The 18,168-nt window shown below is 38.0% G+C and overlaps 1 protein-coding gene across 19 annotated transcripts in view; it reads right to left on the reverse strand.

The window, feature by feature from the left end:
- Nucleotides 1-18,168, reverse strand: part of map2 (microtubule-associated protein 2) — an 84,196-nt gene that overhangs the window by 46,132 nt on the left and 19,896 nt on the right. For all 19 annotated transcript variants that reach the window (XM_057336564.1, XM_057336563.1, XM_057336566.1 and 16 more), the window contains exon 2: nucleotides 10,324-10,390. The gene's annotated coding sequence lies outside the window, so the exon portion shown is untranslated. The remainder of the gene's footprint in view (nucleotides 1-10,323; nucleotides 10,391-18,168) is intronic.

Consider the following 18,168-nt stretch of genomic DNA (forward strand, 5'->3'; position numbering starts at 1 on the left):
ACTAACATGAACTTACAGTGTGCAATATAGTTTTCAGCATGTATTAATCCTTGTTAATGTTAGTTAATGTCAATAGAATAACTTGTGTTACTTTACGGTGCATTAGTAAAAATGTATTAGCAAATGTTGACATTAAGATGAACTAAGATGCATAAATGGTGTAGAAGTATTGTTCATTGTTAGTTCATGTTAGCTAATGCATTAACTAACTGTTAACAAAAAGCTTTACTAAATTTTTATTAAAATATTTAGGTAAATATTGCTGTTTATTGCTTTATTTGTTTTGATGCCTAGATGAAGAAAGCTGGATAGATTATGACCTATATCAATATCATTATTTTTTGTTAAACTGCTTTTCAACAATACACACTGTGAAAAGCACAATATAAACCGAATTAGACTGAATAAATAAAGGAATTTTATCCTTGTTCTTTGTTCAAATGTGTTGAATGTTTAATTTGATGCTTTCAGTATTTTACTTCTCTACATCAATACAGTATGTCAGCCATCACCATGTCTCAGGAGTTTGTGAGGAAGAACACATGGTGGAACTATGTGTTGCTTAAACACAAAATGAGATCACGACCTACTGTAGATAATCGGTCGTGATAACCTTACCGATCACACACACACACCTATTGAATCCACAATATGAATACGAAATCCCTCCCTTTGTTCCAAAACCTAGTGAACTACCTACAGTATGGTTCCCTGGTCCATATAACAAAACCAGCCCAATGAATGATCAACACCGACCAGATGAAGCATCCTTTCATTCATAAGATTACTTTTAAAATAATGTATTTTATTTGCATTATTATCATGAACCGTTTAAAATCAATTGAGCCTAATGTTTAATGAATTTCACATTTGTATGCTGCACAGAGATACAGCTGATTCTTTATAAAATGTTCCTCACCTTACATCTTCAATTTTAGTTCCATTTAGACAGTAAGGCAGCTTACTAGGTTTAGAAACAGAAGTCTGAAGTTTAGAAGTCTTTATCTCCTTCACACACTCCACAGACGTAAAGAAACACTGACAGATTTTCACTGCAACACTGACACATTCTGCAAAGCATGCATACACAACAGGCATACAGGTCTTTGATCAAAGTAACAGAGAGAATCTCGACAGGCCTGAAGTCCTGGACTAAATAAAGAGCTGAGTTATCAGACTATGACAGCGGCCCTGCCACAACTGTCACCTCTGTGAATCTCCCTTCATACTTTTAACCATGTCTTTATAATGGAACATAATAAACTGATGACTACAGCTTTGGTTCCAGATAAACCTGAACCATTCAGTATTCCCATTGGCTTTTGTGTGTATGTGTGTAGAATAAGAGAGGGTGTCTACAGAAATAGACTGCCTGGAAAAGGCTAAAGAAGAGAGACTGGCATACCCCACTTGTGTCCCAGAAATGGTGTAGCTCAGTGCTAGCAATGCCAGGATCGTGGGTTCTGCAAATTGCACAAATTTTAATTTCTTATCTATTATAATCGGTAACACTTTACAATAAGGTGCTATTTGTTAACATTAGTAAATGCATTAGCCATTAGCTAACATTAGCTAACAATGAACAATTTAGTTTTTGAGCATTTATTAATCTTTGTTAGTAGATTAATGTATGTTAGTTCATGTCAATACAGTTATTCATGCTAGTTCATGGTGCATTAACTATTGCTAACAGTGACAACGTTTGATTTTAATAATGTATTAGTAAATGAAATTAACATGAATTAATATGAATAAATAGTGCATGAGTATTGTTCATTGTTAGCTAATGCATTAACTAATAGTTAACAAAGCAGAATCTTTCTGCATCTATCTATATCTGTCTATGTGTCTGTATCTATATCTGTCTATGTGTTTCTATTTGTCTATCTGCCTTTATCTATCTTTACCTGTCTATCTGTCTATATCTATATCTACCTATTTAAGTTTTTTTATATATGAAATGTAGGGATGTAACGATTCACCGTGAGTCGGTCTAAAATCGATTATAATGTGTGACGATTCAAATCGGTTGAAGTGTGAACTGAATCGCAATACATTTTTTGAACAGCAGGGGCCGCCATGTTCACTGCAAACCGAAACGTGGACATGCTGATATTTCTTAAATGCAACAAAATCCAAGAAAAGCACAGACAGTATTAGTTTGTTTATATTAAAGATACTTTTTCTATTATTAATTTGTTTTAAAATTGCAGTTTAGTTTTGTTATTTGAAATAAAAAAATATATTATACAAAGAAACGTGAAGCATTTAAGAAATAATGCAAGGGAAGTTGTTCATTTATCTAATTTGTTTCAACTCATTTTGTAAAAATAAATCGTGAGTAAATCGTGAATAAATCGCATCGTGAGATCAGAATCGTGAATCGCATCGCATCGTGAGCTGAGTGAATCGTTACATCCCTAATGAAATGATGAATAGATTTTAATTGTTGGATGTTCCCCAGGACGATTAGCAATGCTACTTGGCAGAGCTAATGGGGATCCAAATAATAAACAAACAATAAACCTGTCTATCTGTCTATATCCACCTACATCTGTTTATCTGTCTATATCTATATTTACCTGTCTATCTCTGTCTGTCTGTCTGTCTGTCTGCCTGTGTAAAGTGTCTGTCAATCTGTCTATATACAGTATCTATCTATCTATCTATCTATCTATCTATCTATCTATCTATCCCTACCTACCTACCTACCTACCTGTCTATATCTATCTATACCTGTCTGTCTGCCTATATCTATTGATACCTGTTAGCCTGTCTATATACTGTATAGTCTCTGTCTGTCTATCTATTCAATCTAAACTTTTCTTCTCTCTGTTTTCATTCACTGTCTATTATGGAGTGCCAGCTATGAGCAGCATCTCTGACTCTCTGTTTCAGCTGCAGGGGATATGAGGTGGAAAACACAGAATTTTTCTCCCTGCCACCAGATAATATGTGAGCGCTCAACACACTGACTCACACCGCATGAACACGAGGGCCCTCCGCGGCATGTTCGCACTGAGAACTCAAACAAGACAGAGTAATACCGCCCTCGCAGGCACACAGAGCCCTGCACGGGTCCCGGAACCAGAACTAACATACTGCTGCAGCAGATGGGACTCAATGCATCCCGAACACACACACGGGCAAAAACCTGCCATGCATACACACTGTAAACATACAAACACAGTTTATACAAAACACTAACCTAAATGCTTTACATAATGTCACAATGGTTACTTTACTGCATCTTGATAATGTTACTGCCCAGCTGGTTTTGTTTACTTACCGAAGCCTGTTAAATAGTTGGTAAGTGATCATTTTGGACCCTGCATGCTAAGCACTGAAGGCGGGGGAAGACAGCACGGAGGAGGAGGAGGAGGAGGAGGGTGGCCCCGGCCCCGGCCCAGTGCTGTTTAAGATCTGCGTTAACCGCGGCCTCTGGTGTGGCCATCGCGCTTTCTTTTCATGATGTTATTATGTGATGTTCAGAGCAAGCAGAGTCTAAATTAACCCTGTGCCTTCCTTAAATAAACTCACTGACTACCCAACCCGAAAAGAGAAAGCGCAATAACTTGGAAAACCTCCAAGAGAAGCACATAATTCGAAGACATGAGAAGTAGTGATGGGAATTATGATTCATTTGAGTGATTCGTTCTTTTTCAGTTTGTTCACCAAAATGATTCATTCAGATTCGTTCACTGATTCGTTCAGTGACCATTTCTATAATACGCCAGCAGGTGGCGAAAAATAGCTGTGTTATGTCAACGAACGTAATATATAATAAAATAATGCAAGCTGATGGTTAAATGTAACAAAGACAAATGAACATTGTCATTTTTAATGCATGGAAAATGTCAAGCCCTGTTCACTCAGTTATTGTACTGCAAGCACAGGTGTTTTGGGTGCATTTTGTATCATTTATTGTTCTTTCAAATAAAAACGACTTCATAACGTTTAGTCTTCTCCAAAAACTGAAAAACAAAAAAGTATTGGTTAGCTCTCATTCGCGTCACGTCAGCAAATAGCATTCCAGTTCCGGCTGTGAAGTGACATGTAATTGGTTAGATCTTCCCCTGAACCAATACGCCCACACTGAGCAAGTCTCTGTTGAGTCTGAACGAGAGAGAGAGATCTCGTTCGTGAACGAATTGAACGAACTGGTGGTACATGTCTTTCATGAACGAAATGAACGAATTGAACGAGAGTGTACAGTACACTGTAGGGCGGTCATTTAGCATGTGAGTCTCGTTCAGCAATCAGCAGAAAGCGGATGCAAAGCGCAGTTACAGGTAGGCTACTTTGCACGCTTGTTTATTTAAAATACATAAACTTTACGTTTAACATAATCCTAGATTTATGAATGTGTAAATGACCAAACAATTAACTTTTAAATTATGCAGAAAAACCTTATGCGTTGGCCATCTGAACCACTTATTTAGACTTATTTTATTTATTTAATAAGTAGATCAGAGACACACATTTTAATAAAGCCTGTAATCAGTTTATACGTCCATTAATACGTTCGTTGACATAACACAACTCTTTTTCGCCACCTGCTGGCGTATTATAGAAATGGTCACTGAACGAATCAATGAACGAATCTGAACGAATCATTTTGGTGAACGAACTGAAAAAGAACGAATCACTCAAATGAATCATAATTCCCATCACTACAACACGCTGTGGGAATTGTGCCTGGCATAGTAACTATAGACACCGATAACATTAGTCTACGTTCATGAACTAAGGAATCAGCAACTTTTGACCATAAAACATTTATTGTGGTTTGGTAGTCACTCCAGACGAGGCACGATCATTCTACATAAGCTATTGAGAGCCGGCAACATTATATTATCTCTAGTCTATCTTACGGTTATAAATTGTGAACCAGTAACGTTAGTGCACCAATAAACAACCTGAGCACAGCCTAATAAGCTCAAAAGTATAGGACATTAAGAAAAAAATTTCATATAAGACTTTCAAATCCAGAAGCAGGAAGGCTAGTTCTCCATCCGTTTTGCAACCCGTTGCCTCTTGCATCTCGCACCACCGAGTGTAAGTCTGTCAGATATTGATTCGTGTTCGGGCTCTTGTCCGATCACTCCCTCTCTTTTCCTCTTTGTTTTTTTTTGCTGGCTCTGCCATGGAGATGGTTTGGAGACTTGCGTTGAACTAAATTGTTTCGTCTTATTGTTAGCTGTTGGCTAACTTCACCCAGGCTACGAGTAAAACGTAACGTATGCCGTAAAGCAGGTAAAGGGCAGGGCTTGTTTACCTACCCGCACACCAAAGTTACAAGTGTGATTTCAGCCGATAGAGGGCTGCTTAGGTAGCAGCGGCAGTAAAATTCGTCCAGTTAAGAGTTGTCCTACCACTAAATTAATTTTAAAGAGATTATTTTAAGGTCGAAAAAACTCCCTAGTGTTGCTTTAAAGCAGGGAGATTGGCAGATGGGGAAAATATGCTTCTGTTGGACCACTATCTAATAGCACTGTGGTCTCTGAACACCACCATTCAGATGTTCTTTATGTGGTGCAGAACATGTGTTGTGCTTCATTATTGTATTCTTTCTTTTTGCTTTTCAACAAGAATTATTAGCCTGGAGTTGACTGACAGCTTGCACATCATGACGACACTTTATGTTACGGTTTTGGTTTAGAGTTGTAAAAAACATGACAGTTTTGAAGCGTTACTTTAAAAAACAAAATAAAACTAAGAAATAAACTAAATGCATAAAACCTAGTGAATGGGAGAAAGAAGCATCAGTGTAGTTTATAGCTATAAAGAACTGCTTTGTATTCTCACCACTTAAAAATATAATATCACTCCAGTGATGGAAATGAGAAAAATTCAATGGTGATAAAAACATCATTAAAACAATATTAAATTTTCTTAATACCGCCTGAAAGTCAGACAAATCATCTCACACTCCTTTAACATTAATAAAAATCTCAGATGATAGATGTATGATTTATCTTTCCTTATATTGTAACATAATCTGAGTTTTGGGCCTTTCTAATGCCCTAATTATGAGATTGTCAAGATCCTCATCTCTATGTGGCAGATGCAGGCTTGGAAATAAAGCTGCAGACAATATTCTCAAAGCACAATTATTACAAGCAAGAGATAATAAACATCAGAATGTTCATAAATCAGAGAAACAGGAGATTGTTTAAAAATACAGACTTTTTGGAGATTAAATAATCTGTGCTCACGACCTATATACCTTTTTTATACTGTTTATAATTTATATTAATTTGTACTTATTAAAAAAATTATTGCCAACATATTTCAGTCGAAGAAATGACGTTTCTATACATTCAATATGATTCTGACCTTTAAATTTCTCAGTTTCACTTCATTATTTTCTGCCAGTATATATAATAAAAGTGGAATATAGTAAATATTGTAACATACCCAGACACAGAATCTTTACCATTTCTGGTGGAATTAATTTATCTGAAATTCATACAATCTCTACATGAACAAATTTCTTTCATAAATCTCATTTCTGCCAACATGGGAAGAATGGTACAGGGTATTTTTAAATAGGGTAACTAAAACTAGTTTATTCCTCACACAATGCTATCATATAGTTTCATCATGTGAAATATATTGCACATATACTTAACATTTATAATTTTTTGCTGTTCTGAACCTTAACATGTGACAATAAACAGTCCTTGCATTCTTCCAGATCTACTTTTTCATTCCACTCACTCAAAAATAACAGTAGTGGAACACAGAAAGATACAGATTTTTATTTTTGGGTGAACTGTCTCTTTAAGCTAAGCGGCTCAGTGGGGATACCAGCAAACCAGCTGGACCACACTGTGGTCTAGCATCCACAACATATCTAAAGATGCTGGTGACCGCTGTTTTTTCTTCATGCAAACCTTGTACGTCTGTATTAATTTGCTTAAGACAGAAAAACAAACAGCCAGAGCCATCGGGCCAGGTCCTAGAGAGCGGATATGTCTGTTTCGATATGACGGCACTGTTGCTTTCCATCTCCCACACATTCTCTCTACCCCCACACGAGGATGGGACACTGTCAGCCAACATCTTTCTCTCTCTCTCATTCAGTAGAGTCTTTCTTACCCCTGCCACAGAAAAAAGGAAGGGGGTGACCAAGCCCCCTTATGGGCATTACATCATTGCTTTTCCCTGCTGCAGTGCCTCCCAAAGAGAGACTGTGTGCCGGTACACAATTCAGTCTCATCACACTCCTTTATACTGCACTAAGAAGCGCTTAAATAAATCAGAACCAAAGCCTTTTTATGCCTTTTTACTCCCTTCTTCACTGAAGCAACATGTTTAAAGGGATAGTTCACCCAACATGAAAATTCACTCATAATTTACACCCTCATGTCATTTCAAACCTGTGCGATTTTCTTTCATCTGTTGAACTCAAAAGGTGACATTTATAAAGAATATCTTGTCTGCTCTTACATATATAATGAAAGTGAATGGGCAAGTCAGTTTTGACGTCAATGAAATGAAAGTGCATTGGTCCTCACATGCTACAGTATGTCAATGGGAGACATTAGGTGAGACTTCCAAAGGTAACATAGTTAAGGGCTACTGTAAAGCGAAAGGCAAGACTTGGAATAGTCTTTTGGACTACATGTATATCACCTGCATCATATTTTGCATTTCAAAACGGACTGAAACAGGTTTTGAATGACATGAGGGTAACAAATTATTACAGAATTGTACCTGTCGATGCAGCTTTTAGAGCTTAACACAAAGACGCACATGCATTTCCTTTAAGTAAAAAGCAAACGCGACGTTCTCCATTAGACACAAATCCAGTCAGGCAGGAAATAACTGGAGGTCTTTGTCTGTGCAGCAGAGGCATTTCAAGAGAGGCACAAATATCACTTATCGGCGGAAAATGAGCACTAAAATTTTTTGCAATGCTACTCCTATAAGCTGCATTTTCAAACAAAACTAATGAAAATTACACTGACTGAAAGCCTAATATCTAATAAACGTATTTTTGCCCTAATATAAATAATATTAATAGTGCCATAGACATTACCATATTCAAATGTTAGTTCACCCAAAAATGAAAATTTCATCATCATTTACTTACCCTCATGTCATTTCAAACCTGTGTGACTTTCATTATTTTGCTAAACACAAAAGAAGATATTGTGTAGAATGTTGGTAACCAAACAACATTGAACCCCATTGACTTTCACTGTACGGACACAAAACCACTGACACATTTCTCAAAATATCTTTTTTCATGTATAGGTTTTGAACAACATAAGGGAGAACAAATGTTGACAGAATTTTGGTTTTTGGATGAACTACCCATTTAACACAAAGTGATTGTTTGCAAAAACTGATAACTCCATTTAAACAAAATAACGTCTTTATTAGGTTATCATATTTTTATTGTGTTAGTTACTTAATTATAACAACCGAACTGCAGCTTGTTTGATTTTATCTGTTTTTAAACAAAAAGAGTTATCTGTTTTTGCAAATGAATATTTTTTATATTATACATAATCAACATAATTTGGTAATAATATATCTGTATGTGCAGCTATGCTCAGTGCAGTTTTGATGTGGGTGCCACTGGGTTTATATCTGCAGCTTTCTGCCATTACAGCACTGCAGGACTGAGATAGACAGCAGACGAAATGCTGCTGTGCTTCTCTGCCCTTCTGCCACGATGCATGAATGCCACAGTCACCTGTATCATGACCTTATTCAGCACTGCCTCAGCAGGGTGCTAGGAAACATGGATGAATGGATGAGAAAAGGTCACAGCACCTATTGGCACATGCTTTCTGTCATGACCACAACAGGTGAGAGACGAGAGAAGGACTGTGAATGAGAAAAGCGAGGTCAAAGGAAGAGGACTGACTACAATATCAGCCCATATTTCACTTCTTTGTAATTTTCCTTAACACTTTGATGATGAAACGGTCTCTGCGGGTAACAGGTCCTATCAGCCATACAGCACGCAACTATGATCTATGGTGACCCATAGGAATTGGTGGAGAGATTTGTCTATGTCACTTAGACCATAAAAGATATGATATACAATAAATGATATACAAAAGCTATATCCACATAGCTATCAATATGCAGGGCATCTTTGTGTGTTTTGCCAATAAGAGCAACACAAACAGGGAGGAATGCAAAAATACAAATGATATGAACTTAAAAGGATACTTTTGGATACCCAAAAATGAAAAGTTTGTCATCATTTACAAACCCTCTTGTTATTTCAAACCTGTATGACTTTCTTCTGCAGATGTTGATAACGAAACAACGGCAATACCCATTCACTTGCATTGGTTTTGTGTCCATGCAATAGAAGTGAATGGGTACTGTCGTTGTTCAGTTACCAACATTCTTTAAAATATCTTCAGATTTTTCATTTTTCGGTGAGCTTGAACACCTCAGACAAGGTTGAGAAACTTAGACTATAGTACTATGTACAGCATATGGACTAACATTATTGTGTTTAATAGTGTTTTATTTTCAATTTGGAGCTTGATAATAGTCACTAAAACTGTAATTGAATTGTAAAGATTTGTAAAAATTTACATTTTGAGTATTACAGATACACAGATTTTTTGGTGAACTATTTATTTTTAACTATTTGGATTGATAATCCACTGATTTATAGTATACCAACATTTTTACTGTAGAATATACAGCAAAAATAACTATTTTGTGATACGTGCCACAATTGTGATAAAAATAACATACCATAATTCAGGATTTTGGTGACCCACAGCATCAATTAATCACTGTCATGCCTCTTGCCTGTCTATGGTGATGGTAATAGCAGGTGTCTAGACAGCCTACATCACGTCACCCTGATTCAAACAAGCATGTTATCCCGCAAAAACACACGTGCACACACACACACACACCACACATACACACTGAATTGAATAATATACATCTGCTTCTGTGTGTCCCATATACAGCTATGATTACACAGCTAGTGATCTAGTAAATACCCTGATGCACACCAGATGATCTCTCAAAAAACACACACGCAGATGTGCACACACGCAAAACGTTTATTCATCACTCACGGTTTAATTTACAGAACAATGAAAGAGATTGAACAAACAAACAGAGAGGGGAAAATCCTAAAACATACAGGATATGTGTAAGAATAGGAAAGCTGAATGCCGGTACTGCCCGTGTAAGCTTGACGGACCAACACACACCTTATGTGCCAGAATGTTAGAGTGACGCAGCATCTCTGCAGCACAGTGAACGGAGAGTCAGAGAAGAGGAGAGGTAGAAAGAAAGGAGAGGAAGCAAAGATATATGACTTACCTGGTGGGATTTGCGAATAGGATCCTGTTCTTCGGTGTGAGAGAGGGAGAGAGAACCACAGATGGACCTGGAGAGATACAGAGAGAAGAAATGTGGCCGGTGAGCTCAGTGTCCACCTATATCAGTCATGCGTCCTCTGCAGCTACGACGGACGCTCCTCGTCAGTGACCAGAGACGTGCTATAGAGATCGCAACAGTCCGCACATGTGAGTATATCACACGCTGTTCATACTGCCACCTTCCAGCTAGTGGGAGACCGGTGGATGAGCGAGGGGGAGGGCTGTGTGTGTGTGTGTGTGTGTGTGTGTGTGTGTGTGTGTGCGTGCGTGCGTGCGTGCGTGCGTGCGTGCGTGCGTGTGTTTATGCGTTTAAATGCTTCGGTGAACAAATATAAGAGGCATATAACAATCACGGTCAGAATTGCAAAAGTAGGCAAACGATCAAGGTCTGGTTAATAAATGCGTTGTTGTAACATGCGTTACTGAGATTGTAACGAGTATAATAGTACCAAAATGTTATTAGTAATGCGTTATATTACTGCGTTACAGCAAAAACTAATTTATTACTGTATATCGTTACTTTTGTTATGTGTTACTCCCAACACTGATTAACATTGGATCAGCTATGATGAAGTAATAGAGTTGCATAGTAGATTGTAGTAATTATCTGGAAAACTTTAGCTTGACAGACAAGGTCACTATGAATTTCTCTGTTTGTGTTTCAGAGACAAAAACAACAGCAAAAAGCGTTCGGAATGACAATGAGCAAATAACTATCATTATTGAGGCAGAACAAAGCACAGACGTATCTTTATTCTGGTCTTCATCTCCTCTGTCCCATCATTATCATCTTTACGAATCCTGAAGACACTGCAGGGAAACAAGCCCACCTCACCCCATATCCCTGCTACAGATGCCCCCCAGACCACTGAATCAATATACTTTCATGTTTGTAGATTCTAAGGCTGGAAGGCCTGCTTATTTTATTGCCTTTTCTTGGTAATATGTGTCCACCATCCTGAAATAGCATGTCTGATGGGTTTAGCCGTGTGTGGCGTGCCACTGCCGTATGGGGTAGAATTAGTGTGGGCAATGGTAATCCAAATTCACATGTCTCGGCCATGTGAAGGAAGAGTGAACTAGTCTCTATGTGCGCTGATCTGCATTTTCCCCCTGTCGCCCTTACTAATGAAGTCTTACATTGCAATTAAAGTAGTTTTAAAACTTTTAATGTGTTTGCTATAGCCGTATTGCATTGCACATAGAGCCATATTAGAACGTTAACATGAACAAAAAGAGAATTAAAAACTTGAAAAGAATAAGGAATAAAAATGTATACAGATCTACAGAGTCATCTATGTACTGTAAACAAAGACTCCATTAGGTTAGAAGTGATCTTGTGCTGTCTCTAGAGGAAGAGCTGGAGAAGCCCCAAAGCCATGGCTGGAGAACAAAGCCTCCGACCGTAAACAATTTCAATCAATCATTTGCAACAAAGACATATTAGACGCAGAGGATAGAGCTGCTCTCCTCAAAGGGATAGCTAGTCTAAAAATGTAAAATGTTGCCATCATTCACTCATATACTTGTTTCTTGGTTTTTTTTAATGCAATTATTAGGTTCTATATTTGTATGGAATAATAAGGATCTATCTGCCTTCTAAACAGTTTTGAAATATTGAGCTTCAAATTTTTGCATTTCATTTGAATTTGTAGATTAAACTTTGTTGGATTCTAAAAAAGTCCCAAAATGTACACAACGTAAAGAAAATACATCACATAATGTAAATAAGTTGCCACAGACAAACAAACTATGTTTTGACAAAGTTGTCTGATAGAACACTTAGTGACACTGCAATATGTTAAATGAGGTTTAAAATAAAAATAAAATATGCGTTTCCTTTATATATTCAAAACTTTTCTCATGGAAAAAAAAGATTTATTTTCAGCTGTCCAGCAATAACAGAACTCAATGATCACCACACCAGATCTCCCTTGGACTACATCTCATTAGAAAAACACAAATCCATCTCCTCCTTTAGTCATAATTTTCCCTTTTTTCCCTTTTTTCCCTTTTTTAGACCGTCCGTACACGGACTGAACTATGCCTCTGCTACGCTGGATCAATCCTAATTAGCCTGATGGCCATTCCATCCCACACAAACTCCAGACTACAACGGCACAGACTGGACGCCTTGGGCTTAGGCCTCCTGCGGGGTGAATTTAAGGGGGAACGACATCGTCTAATCCAGCAACCAGCGAAGAACAGCTGCACCCTGGATCTAATCCACCATCCGCAGCCTCAGCGTCATTCAAACAAGCAAACAGTCCACCTGAGACTCGCAGATGCTGGAGTTACCAAGCTGAGCTGAACACAGTTCATCACATCATGCACTTACGTTATACGTTATTGAGTGTAAATTTAGTAAATTTACTGTCTCTTGACTATTGACAGAACATGTTTTGTTTGATGTTGTTCTCGCCTATTTAAGGTCCACAATTAACACTCGCCAAGAGTCAAAGATTGTAAATATTAGCTTTGTTGAATTAATGATGACAACATTAACATTTTCAATGAAAAAATTTAAAAGTATGCCTTGTTGTCTGGTTAGAAACGTTCTCAAATAGGATTTATGACTAATTCACATTTTGTCTTAGTGTCTATTGCTGCAGTAAACTTGAAAAGTCTGAAAGCACCAGTAAGGTACAAAGAAGTTTCTATACAAATGTAAAAACACAAAGCACAAATGCCTAGCAACTTGTACTCATACGTGCAGTACATCCGTGGCTACAGTTTTCGTTTGTTTAATCCAGGACCGAATATCTCTTATGTCTTGCAGCGCTCTAGTCAACAAACATCTCTGATATATCCCATGCAAAAGATTCCATGTTAAACACCAAAAGAAGTGTTTAAAGAAAAAGTGAACAGCTTTGTCCATCAGGAGGCAGGCAACACTAAAGATTGCTTGCAAAAGAGGAACACCTTGGCTTTTGGGGCTAAATGACACCAGGGTGGTATTCACACACTGTTGAAACCTTTTGCCAAGACAGTCCCCCAAGATTTCTGCCAAAAGAGCGGGCAAGAGCATCTACATTTAGTCCCCACACATGCTAATTGGTCTAGAGCGAGAATAGATGGATGAATAGAAAAAGAGAGGAATGGAGAGAGATGGCATTTCGGTGCTCAAAACAGACATGACGAAAAGAAACAAGGTCTTCATTAACATAACTCAGTCCTCAGTTCTAATCATTCTCATCGTCTCATTTGAATAAATAAATACACAAAAGTACATAACCATACAGGCACAAAACAAACAGGTTAGACAAAGACAAATGTAGATTTGGGGATCTATATAATATAGTATTATCTAAATATCTATGTATAATCCAATTTTTTTATTAAATCCTCATTTCTAGATGCATTGTGACCATTAAACAAAAATCAAACCTCAGGAGTGACAGTCATTCAACAGCAATTTGAAACACATGTAATGAAACTGTAATAAAAATCAAGGTTATCACATAAACAATTTTTTTTTTCTAAATACATGTACAAACATTACTGTTGTACTGCTTAAAAGTGAATATGAACTTGTTTTCTTTGCAGTATTTGAAGTCTGTAAAAATACAGAGCATCTTTTCTGTTATTTTGACTTGTTTCCCCAGTTTTCATTTTCTGCAAATAAATGCAAATAGAAACAATATTGTTAAAATTTTAAATTTGGTAGAAATATTGTTAGTAGTTCACAGAATGAAACAAAACTGATAATTTTACCTAGACCAACATTTTGAAATGGTCACTTATTTTTTTCCCACGCCTGTATATTTAGCTAAATGAATGAATAAATTAACATTTCCTAAAATCAATTTAATTTACAAACTCTTAGGGCATTGTTGTTACTTAGTTAATCTTATTTAAACTTACCTAAACATAGATCATGCTCTAATACTCACAAATTGACTAGGAAGGAATGTGAAACTTGTTTTGACTTAGTAGTTTAATACATTAAACTAAGTTTAAGCACATTAAACTAATGAACATGTTTTTGATGTTGCTTAAAGTACATTTTAATCACCACAAGATCTGTGCAAATATACTCAGAATATTTACCTATGACCCTGCCCTACCAGGCAGTAAAACCAGTTTCACATTCACAAGAACAGTTCCTCTTTCCTTTAAATAAAAAAGAAATAAATACAAATAAAAAAGACCTCTCTCTCCCTCAACAGGTATCGTCTAAATTCGTAAATTGTTATAGTATGTCGCATATCATTGCCTCCCTATGATGAATTTCAGTTTTTTCTGTCGCTTCGGATAAGTCACATCTTCAAAATGCTTAAAGGTCCAATGTGTAATTTTTAGGAGGATCTATTGTCTTCAGAGGTGTATAAAGACCTTACGGTGGAGTGAGCTGTTGGTTGCAATTCACAACCTCACCGCTAGATGCTGCTTAATTTCGTACACTGGACCTTGGAGTCTTGACCACTCAGTATAACCACTGGGGACCGTGAACTGGATTTAACTTGCTGTGTGCTTGGACACTCATCTGTGAAGCTCTTATATGTGGCATCACTAAGCCAAATCAGTAGAACATTGACCTTAATCTTCTAACACAGCCTGACCAAGATTCACCTCCCACATCAAGCTACAGGTCACTGAATAACACATACAGCTGCATCCTATACTTTGCTCTGACTGATTGATTTATAGCAGGTGTCACAAGGAAACTATGCACATCACTGCCAAGTTTTTGTCAACACGGATCTACAACTACACAGTATGTTTGTCAAAGGTGGTGGTGAAATATCTGGGCTGGAGTTGGGATTTGTCTATGATCCAACTGCAATTCTACCTCACTATCACGAAACACACAACACAAAACACAATCCTGCACCAGAGCTACTGTGACAATTTAGGATTTGACCCTGAATAAGAGGAAGAGTGAATATTTCATGACTGCTGCCAGCTCAAGTACGATGAACATTACGTTGATGGGTGAAATAGCCCTTGAACATGCCCACACTGTAAATAAAGCATTTATAAGACCTGTCAAACAAGTGATTCTCAGCAGGGTTACATCTTGTCTCTACTAAGTGGAACCCCAAGATAACAAGATTACATAGTGGTGGCCACTTTCTAAACCGCTAATGTAATGGAGCTCTGTGATACCCAACCCTCCCGCTTCTTACAAACATTCCTCTTTTCCCAAAAAGCTGCTGAACGTCCCCTCGCTGTTTGGCATTTCAACTGGAAAACAGCCGTGTTGTCTAGGCACAGCTGCTAAGTGGGACGGAACAGAGCGTTTCTTAAACCACCTTCCTTTTAAGAAAATCAATCTTGTCAGGCTCATTCTTGATATGTTGTTTAATAGTGTCTAATAATACAATTCTCAAATAAATAATATAGATTGTCAAAAGACAATTAAAGACTCCCCAAATGAGGTACCAAATCCAATGGTATATATGTCACTTCAAATTACAGAAAAAATGGGTCCAACATCATCCAAATGGAATTCAACATAAAACTCAGACAAGATTAATCTTTTGTATTTGCTGCCGAGTTGATAAGTCTCAGAAGAAAATTAGCCAGATTCATGATTATTATAAAGTACCCACAGCACAAAATGAATTAGAGGATTTAATAAAAAATCCCATTACTGTCTGAAAAGTCTGATCTAAAAGGCAAATAAATATGTAATGAAATGGACAAAAATAACAATGGATGGACGCGGATGGTTTAAAAAATACATTTAATATAGTTTAAATGGAATTTTAAAATAAAAAGTGTTATTGTATTGCACATAAGTTGCATATCACATTTTTCTTCAATATTGTGTAGGACTATAACATTGCTGCTCTCAGTTATCTAATGTTGTCTGGAGAGCGTTCTACAAATTTCTTTAAAACAGCAAGGAGATTTTTTATTTTTTTGTAAAACAATAGATAACAATAGGAGTGAGGATGGAGACCTTCTGCTCACCTGCGGTCTCTGAGTTTCAGCCCTAAAGAGATAAACATCACGACTGTCAGATGGCCCTGAGTAAGGGCTGAGAGAGGAGAAAAATACCAGCAAGCTTAAAAATGACGTTTGAGCACATGGCAGTCAGGACAGGAGAAATACAAAGCACCTCTAATTGCCTACTTCAGTTCCAGCATGTTTGTTTACATACAGTATCAAAGATTAACCAAATTAACACGCTTCCTGTTAATTACACATAATTATTTGCAGGTTAGATCACAAACTGCATCCGCAGAGAATGTACACAAGTTGCAGGGAAAAGCATGACTCCTGTATTGCGCAATAGACTTTTCCAAACCGTGACCCTCTTTAAATCCATTTGCATGCTTCTCCTGTCCCATATCGCCTGCATATTATTTTGATTATGTTCATTCATGTGTAAAATCTATGTGAAACAATGTTTACAGTGTAACGCTTTCACCCAGAAACATGCTCCTCAGTGCACATACATTTATATTTTAAAACTTGGCATGAGATCTAGCAAACGCATCACAGTGATGTAACATTTACATGTACATTTAGTCATTTAGCAGACGCTTTTATCCAAAGCGACTTACAAAGAGTTCAGGGAGCAATAAGTGATGTCATACAGGAGCAATAATACGATAGGTGCTAATGCAAAGTTTACTAGTTTCAACAAAAGCTAGACCACTACCTGTTGAGAGAAAGAATGTTGTGAGAGATGTGGTTGACCGGACCGAGTTAGGAAGAATGTTCCACCAGGAAGGAGTTGTGAAGGAGAATGAGTGGGAAAGCGATTCACTGTCCTTATGAGAAGGCAATACAAGACGCCGCTGGTTTGCTGAACGCAGGGTTCTTGATGGGGTCTAGGAGTGTAGGAGGGTGTGAAAGTATGCCGGTGCAGATTCAGTGATAGTCCTGTAGGCAAGCATTAGTGACTTGAATCTGATACGGGCTTCAACCAGTAGCCGGTGGAGAGAGATGAAAAGGGGTGTCACATGAGCCCTTTTGGGCTGTTGGAAGACGAGGTGTGCTGCTGCGTTCTGAACCAGCTGGAGTGGTTTGATAGCCTTTGCAGGAAGACCAGCAAGGAGAGCATTGCAGTAGTCCAACCTTGAGATTACCAGGGCCTGGACAAGGAGTTGTGATGCATGCTCAGTGAGATAGGGTCTAACCTTTCTAATGTTGAATAAGGCATATCGGCATGACCGCGTTGTCTTTGCAATGTGATCGTTGAAGGACAGCTGTTCATCATATGACTCTGAGGTTCCTGGCTGTTTTGGAAGGAGTGATTGTGGTATTGCCAAGTTGGATGGCGAGATCGTGTTGCACCGTGGGGTGTGCCGGAAACAAGAGTAGTTCTGTCTTGGCAGGGTTCAGCTGGAGGTGATGCTCTTTCATCCAAGCTGAGATGTCTTCTAGGCAGGCTATAATGCGAGGCTACAGTGGTATCGTCTGGGTGAAACGAGATGTAGATCTGGGTGTCGTCAGCATAACAGTGATACGAGAAGCCGTGTGCCCATATGATGGGTCCAAAGGATGTTGTGTAGATGGAAAAAAGCAGGGGTCCAAGCACCGATCCCTGAGGGACCCCAGTGATCATGTGGTGAGCAGTGGACAGCGAGCCCCTCCATGATACCCTGAAGGATCTGCCGGTAGGATCTGAGAGGTAGGATTTGAACCAGCGGAGAGGAGAGCCTGAGATTCCTAGACATGACAGGGTTGCTAGCAGTATCTGGTGATTGACAGTGTCAAACGCTGCAGATAGGTCAAGCAGAATCAGGACCGAGGATTTAAACAGAGACAGAGGTGTAGAAGGGTGAGGTGAGAATGGGACGTGCGTGAGAGTGAGTGCGTCGTACCTTGC

Source organism: Triplophysa rosa, linkage group LG6 (genome assembly GCF_024868665.1).
Source record: "Triplophysa rosa linkage group LG6, Trosa_1v2, whole genome shotgun sequence".
NCBI lineage: Eukaryota > Metazoa > Chordata > Actinopteri > Cypriniformes > Nemacheilidae > Triplophysa > Triplophysa rosa.